The following is an 8,106-nucleotide window of genomic DNA, read 5'->3' as shown; positions in this document are numbered from 1 at the left end:
AGCTGGTGTCCAAGTGACCAGCACTTTGTTAAGTTTGACATCTCACAGTACATACTGTAACCTAGAAATGGTACTATCTGGAGTGTAGAGTCTTCTTACTCCAGAAGGGGTGACTAATAATTACTACAGAGAGTCTAGGCTGGAGTGCCCTTCTTTTGACATCCTTTTGAATGTGCACACAGTCAAGGTCCCAATTTCCTCTACAGGAAGTCATTTCAGCTAATTTAAGTCATGAAAAACCTGTGAGACTAGGGATTTGGCCCTGGAGTACCTGTATTTGTCCAGTTTGTGAACCTAGCAAAAGGTTCACATAAGACTCAAGGTTAGACTACTATAGTGGCCCCATTGGGTATGGAAACAATAGATCAAAGACCTGACATGTGTTACCAAGAAATAGAAATGAAGGTTCAGAGATTCCAGAATGAGGTTGTAGAAAGGTCTCTCAATTTGTTTAAATGATCCTGATAAATTAAGCAGTATTTGCCCAGGGAAAGGTAGAGTGACAAAAGTGGGAACACATATCCTCCCCCCACTGTAATTGAAAGAAAATTCCAAAAGAATTATGAGAAGTACCTGCAAGTGCCAGGCAAGGATACAGTCAGGATTTATTTAGAAAAAATAGATTGGGGCTCAATTAAAAACATGATTTGGTGTGAATCTTTAAGAGAATGACTTTAAGCTGTATAGACATTTTGTTTGTAGTGAGCAGGTGGGCCTAAATCAATCTGTCTGGGTCCATGTCCCAATTAACCTGGCATGGAGCTCTAAATGGTGATGAGTAACTCATAGCCACAAAGTACAACAAGAGTGCCTTTCATCCTCAAAACAGAACTGGAGACAGAGGAAGAGAGAGAGAGAGAGACTGCTGTGGAATGAACAGAGGAACAGTGTGCCCCTGCATGGTTAGAGTCTTGAAACTCTCCCAGACCAAAGAAGATGATGTGAGTCAAAGCCTGACTGTCACTTGACTCTGTATGGCATGGAGAATTTTCCTGCCAACATAGAAGGGGAGCCATGACATGCCATGTGGACTGAATTTATGCATTTGTTCCATTATAAAGGGGTGAGTGCAATGAAAAGAAAGTGAGGAGGACAGAAGCAATCAAGCTCAGGAAAGAAAGACTTGAAATTTACTGACTGTCCAAGAAAGAATTTCACCTTACATTTGCTGTGGAGTTCTCTTGACTATCATGTTGCGTAAAACTGTCAACACAAGTGTTGTATAAGTAGGCGCTGATTATGGGTTCTTCATTCTCAGCAAATATTTCAGGTGCAGACACACAGAGGGGTTCCACAGAGCAAGTAAAAGCAAAGGAAAGCACACCTTCAGTGGAAACTGTTGGTAGGGTGCTAAATCAAATAATCAAGTGCCTGAACACTGGGGGTGTCAGGTTTTTTTTTTTTTTTTTTTTTACAATACTGCTTAATGATTATGCTAATGGGTTGTACATGATTGTGGAGTTTAGGGACAAAATGGAAGGCTCTTTTTAGAAAATGTTGGCTAGGGAGGATACTACCTTACAAGATCCATTCAGAACCAATATGGAGATTTGTAAGGCAGTATGTACATGAAACCACAACTTTAATTACAGCAAAGACCTGTGTCTTTGCTTGACCTTTTTACAGTGTTTTTTAGGCTTTCTGAAGAATTGGAGTGAAAGCCACAGGGCAAGGGGTTCACACAAATGACAAGGTGAAAGAGAGCTATAAAAATCTGGGTCAGAAGACTAGACCGGGGCTGCCATATTTTTGTCTGCCTGTTGTGGTTTTTCCTGTTCCTAGTGGGTGGCAGTAGTTGCTGGGGGCACTGAGTCTGACACTGTCTCCTTACCTAAAAGACCCTAAGAATGGTATGGAATATTTGGTGTCTTTTTTTTTTTCTGTTAGCCTGATAATGAAGTTCATGTGCATTGTAGCATTTATTGCTGTGTTATTCTCTTTGTGATTGAATAATACTCCCTTTTGTGAACGTGTTGCATGTGTTCATCTATTCCTAGACATTGGGATTGTTTTCAACATTTCAAATAGTATTGTTACAAACATTTAAGTGCAATTCCTTGTCTGACCAACTTGATTCTTTCAATTTTATACCAAAGGTAAAGTTCCTGGGATATATGTTAGGTTGATGTTCAAATATTGCAAAACAGCCAAACTGCTTCCCTTATAGCTACATCATTTGACACAACCAACAGCAAGGCATGAGGGATTCAGTTTTTCTATATCCTTGACAACGTGGTGTGTTCACACTATGTAAAAATAATAAGCCTAATTGTGCCAAAAGTGTCATGTCTTTGTGGTTTAAATGTCCATTTCCCTAATAGCTGTCTGTGTTAAACATCTTTCATGTGCTTATTGGTCATTTGTATGTTCTCTTTGAGGAAATGTTTATTCAAGTCCTATGCCTGCTTTAAAATTGAGTAGTTTGTATTTTTGCTATTGAATTATAGTTTCTTTTTTTTTAACTGACCAACAATTTTATTTTATAAAAACTACTTCTTAGATAGGTTTTACTTCTTATTAAACAATAAATAAAATATGTGATATATAATCATACATTTAAAACATGGAAATGCAAACAATATCTTGATGTACATGAAGATAAACTTCAGGAGAAAAACATTACAGCATCCAATATAACTAAAAGGACCTGGACTTTACTTGCAAATTCCTTAATTAGAAGGGGATATTTTTATTGATGGAAAATAAATCTAATAAAATTAATATATAAAAACATGACTTACAAAGCTAAAATACTTATTCACTTTTTGTACACCCTAAGTGAGGTTCATATTAAATGAAAATAAAATGTTAGAAGTCCATCAATGTGTAAAAAAGGAAAACAATTTCTCAAATATGAAATACAGATTTGTATTCTTTCAATCTGTTCCCAAAATAGTAAATTGACTTTAAAAAATGCATATCAACTACTCTCTAAGGTCACTAACAATAGCAGGTTTATCACTGGAAATGTCATTTATTTTCCCTGTTACTTTTATCACCATAGTACAATGTAATCCTTGCATTCCAATGCTTTATTTTCAAGTTAATTAAAAAGTAAAGAAATTAAAAGGTAAAGTTCTAGATATAAAGTTAGTATAAGGCTCAGTAGACACTAACCAATCATGTGACATTTTTCCTCACAGAAAGAATGAACATCAAAGAATTTATTTTCTTTTCTTTTGTAAACTTGCTTTATATTACTCTGATCTTTCCAATTTTTTTTCCAATAAGAAAACCTCGGAGAAACATAAAAGGGTGACCAATGGCCTCTAAACTACTATAATAGCTTCCTTTTAAGTGAAAAAACTTTGAAAAGAGTAAGTCTTTAGTTCTGGCAGTAGATTCAAATTTTCAAAAGTTCACATTTTCTTCAAAAAATTTCAACCAGTGAGATTTCACTGGTTGTGAAAGTGTAAATTTTACACCTTTCACTCACGTGTTCCTGTAACCGTACCTCTCTCTGAAATTCATCCCCTTCTTCCAAAAGACCATACACTTGTTCTAAAAGCTGAATGCCATTTCCCTGATGACATCAGCTCTCATGACCTCATCGATTCTACTGATCTTTTCAGAACCTGGCATGATAGCTGGAGTTGCTCTTTAAACTGGAGTTCCTCTTCCTCCTCTGCAACTTTTCCATGAAGTACCAGTGTGTTCCAATACTTCCGATGAAGTTTGAGTTCTGACACTGGATTTGGTACAGGGAGATCTTCACAAATGTCTTTGAAATTTAGTTTAAGGGTATGACTCTTCAACTGTACCAAGTCACTCATTTCATTTGTATGACTTTTCCCTTCTCTGGAATACCTGTCAGACTGATCAGTTGAACTTGTAGAAGAACTTAACTCATCCTCAGACAGACAATATATCAGTTTCCTTTCCTGAGCAATGTTACAGTCAGAAGAGAACCATCAGGCAAGAGTGGGCTGAACTTCCTCCTGTGGTTTCCCTGGACTGGCTGCACTCAGAGTTCTCCTCACTGAAGGAAACTGAGGGAAGCAACTTTTCCTGAGACTGCTTCAGTTGCCTTCTCTCTCTGATGGGTAACTGTCAATCCTTTAATGATGACATATCATTGTTCTTTGAATCGCTCACAGACCCAGGGATCAGTCTACTTTGACTTTCAGCATTTTCTTATGTTGATATGATGCCCACATTTCCAACAGTGGGATGAGATGGCAACAGTTGAAGGGGTGCCTCTTGGAACTGGCTATTTTCCTCACTGTGCTCAGTCTGTTCTCTTTTCTGCTGCTATCACTGTGGAGAGAGAGAAAGCTCAGATGCAGAGCTGTGTGACTATAAATCTGGGTGGGTTCTGCTCTGTTTTTCTATAATGTATTCACCAGCAACTTGATCCCAGTCCTTTGGCTTTGAGTCTTTGTTTAGGTGCTGCAATGTCTTCTCTGCTTCATTCCCTTACCAACTGCCATCATCAGAGGATCATAGGGAATTAGGTGTTCAGACTGAACACTGGACTTGGTGTTATTCTGTAGCCTCAACTTCTTCACTTGATAAATATTGCATTGACCTTCTAGCTCACTAGAGGTATCTAAGAATATTGGTTTTCCTGAAATAAGCTGCCATTCACTGAGTCCCTCCTTTCTTCAGGTAAGATGTGAATATTTACCTTACTAATCATGACTAGTGACTGAAGTATTATTGCTTGTGTCTGATTTGCCAGCATGGCCTTTTACACTAGTAGGAGATTTCAAGGGACCAATGACCATGGGTTTTTCTTGAGACAAATATTTGTCTTCACTCATTACAAATGTCTTGGAGTCATCAGAAGAGAGAGTTTGCTAGGGGATTACTTCACTATTTGATTCTGCCTTTCTGGAAATCGCTGCAACAGCAGGCTTGGCTTTGCAGTCACCATTTTGAATGTGTTTAAAGTCTTTTGCCTTTGCCTCCAAAATAGAAAAAGATTTTGAGTTTTATATAAGGTTTCCTCAGGATGGTCCTTTCTTCAGACCCTTTGCTCTTATCAATTCTTCCAGCTCTGTGCTACAAACTCTTGGGATTGGTGGCAGCTTTCCTTTAATAATCCGATAAACTAAACAATTCATAACTTTTGCATTGAAAGCATGCTTCAGGTTGTCCATTTCATAAACACAGCATTCCAAAGCCCAAACATCAGACTTATGGTTGTGGGGCTTGTTTGAAAACAATTCAGGGCTCATATAAAAGGGTGTGCCAGTGAGAGTGCTCACCATGACTCCATGCTTCTCTAACACCGGTAATTTCTAGGTCGCCCACTTTGATGATGTTTGTTCCTGTTAGGAGGACATTTTGGGATTTCAGATTTCAGTGAAGGATGTGTTTCTCATGTAAATACTGTAAAACCAGGGTGATTTGCACTAACCATTCTACTACCTACTCTTAGGCAGAAGTTGCCCTTTCTGCTCCTTGAGTTTCTGGTACCAACCCCCTCCTTCACAGAAGGCCATGACTCCCTGTAGATGACAATATTGGGGTGTTTCAGCCGAAACAAGAGCTCTTGGCTGGAGGTATTTCGGAGGTTCAGGTTTTTTTTATGACAATACTGTCTGCAGTCCCACTGGTGCTACACTACTGTCACCCCTGTTGCTGACCCTGCCCACAACCTGCAGGTAGCAGTCAGTAGGTGGTCTGGGGCAGTTACTGGCACAGGTCTCCTGTGAAGACACCATTGCAGCAGCACATAGGCCAAGGGGGTCACTGAGGAAGGAACAGCTCCTGCTGGAGAGGCTGCAGTGGTGGGCTGTGCAGGTAGCCAGGACCCAGCAGTAGCACAGAGGCTCAGTCCGCCATGACTCTGCAGCTGTACACATCCAGATCTTTAAGCTCCTAAATGTAAGAGCCTTATTCAAAATATGATGTGCAAAAATTTTTCTTCCATTCTGTGGATTTAATTTTCTTACTAGTGTCCTTTGACTTTGATACTTTAATTTTGACTATGTCTAATTTTTCAGTGTTTTCTTCTCTAACTTCTGTTTTTAATTCCATCTCTAATGGTGGAAGATATGTCTTCTGGACCCTCACATTATATATCATTATATCTTTAATGAAAAATTCATTCTAATGTTCCAGTCTACCTAAGACTTTGAATCACTTCATCTACATGCATAGTTGCTCCACAGTGAGACAACTTTTTGTTCCATGTTTCTTTCAACAAACAAAAAATAAAAAACCAGTTATAGCTCTTTCTAACTTGTTGCTGTAGTTAGGATCTGAAATGTCCCCCAAAATTCTTATATTAAAGTTTTGTCCTTAGTGAATGGCACTTTTGGGAGGTCATGAAACCTTTATTAGGTGAGACCTAATTGGAGGAAGTCAGGTTATTTAAGGGTGTGCTCTAGAAGGTGGTGTCGTGGCCTCTTCTCTTGCTTTGCTTCTCAGTCAGCATAAGGTGAGCAGGTCTCCAGCATTATGTGCTTCAACGGTGATATACTGTGCTACCACATGTCCAAATAAACGGGGATGCTGACAATGGAATTAAATCCATCAAACTGTGAGTCAAAATTGACCTTTCTTCTTTTAAATTAATTTCCTCAGGTGTCTTGGCACACTAAAGAAAGATGACTAACAACATCCCTAAGTTAACACTATTAAATGAAGACTCTATAATGGGTTCATTTTCCTTCTAACATTATCCCAAAGTCTTTGTCTCTATTCCTTTATGGTTGTCCAGATTTCTGTTCCTATAATTTGGAAAACTCAGTGTTTTCTTGGATCATAGTGACATTTCTCATGGAAAACACTTTGTACCTTACCTTTAGAGGACACATGATAACTAAATAAGTTATGAGTCTCAAATCAAGGAAAGGTGGTGGGGTATACACAATGCTATATCAGGGGATTTAACATTGTCTTTCCTGGTAGCTGCCTCAGGAAGACAATTGCCATTTTTTCATGCAATGCAGAAAACACCACAGTGGGTAGAAATGCTGTGACCAGTGTGTGTGCAGGTGATGCCATTAACGCTAAGGATAGGAGATCACTGACTCCAGGGTGAAGAAGCAGGCTCAGGGGTGAGGCCTCTTCTCACAGTGGCAAGGGCAATTCCACCATGGTGAAGGAGACATCTTCCACTGTTAAGAGTGGCTCATCATAATTTAGAAACTTAATACCACCAGTTTTATTAGGGTCTTCCCATGTGTGCTCATTCTTTCCCAACCAGTGCTTTCTTTTTAATAGTGAATACTGTTTAAGGCTAAGAGTCCAACATTTATTATAATTCAGCCAAACCCATAGTGAGGTCTTGTGTTTTATTCGCATCAGTTGGGACTACAGGAAACAAGATTCTCTTTCAAGACGCACTCAGAAGATCTATGGCTACTTACGCTGAGTAAGCTCGTCTTCTTTTTTCATCACTTTCTCCAGTGATGTTAGGAGGAACCAACCAATGTCATTACATTTCTTAGTTTTCTAAAAATTCCAACCATAGACGTGTCTTTATAGTTGCTTTTTAAATGTGTTGTTTGTTCCTTTTGACTAATGCTAACTAAACATAGCATTTTAGATGATTTTGAAAGACAGTCCTTTTCTGTAATATATAATTTGTTCCTAAAGATTTGATAAACAAAATCCAAACTATTATTTCACATTTTTGTAATGCTTCTAATATTTTGTTTTGCAGTTAAGCAAACCTTAAATTATCATGGCTTCTTTGACCCTATAATTTTTTTTTTACTTTTCTGCTTCTCTTACCAGTGTATTAATGAGTCTGACCTAACTTATAAATTACATTTTATTTATTTTAATTATAGCCACACACTGAATAGCATTTGGGTAACAGCAGGCACATATGTGATGGAGGACTCATAAGAATACACTGTAACTAAAAAATTCCTATTGCTTATGAACACAAGAGAAAAAGAATCTGCAAAGATGAAAAATGAAGAACATTCCAAAAATTTATAGAAAGAATTGAGCAGATATTTTTGCAGACCTTAATAAGCTCCTTCAAAATGTGGACTCCAGCATGGAAAGATTTTCTTTAATAGAGAATAATGTTGATAACACACGGTCTACTTTTAAACAAATTTACAATGCAAGAGAAAGGAGCCAAGAAAATCTTGCCAGTTGTATTCCTGAAGAGTGGTGCCTGCTCAGGAACAGCCTCAG

At 38.2% G+C, this 8,106-nt stretch overlaps 1 pseudogene; it reads right to left on the bottom strand.

Moving 5' to 3' along the window:
- Positions 1-3,351: 3,351 nt before the first annotated feature.
- LOC109676862 (serine/threonine-protein kinase Nek4 pseudogene) lies at positions 3,352-5,447 on the bottom strand (annotated as a pseudogene).
- Between the last annotated feature and the right edge of the window lie 2,659 nt (positions 5,448-8,106).

This window comes from Castor canadensis, chromosome 1, assembly GCF_047511655.1.
Source record: "Castor canadensis chromosome 1, mCasCan1.hap1v2, whole genome shotgun sequence".
NCBI classification, from domain to species: Eukaryota; Metazoa; Chordata; class Mammalia; order Rodentia; family Castoridae; genus Castor; species Castor canadensis.
Note: the sequence above shows the minus strand (reverse complement) of the source record. Positions and strands in the feature narration are given on the sequence as shown.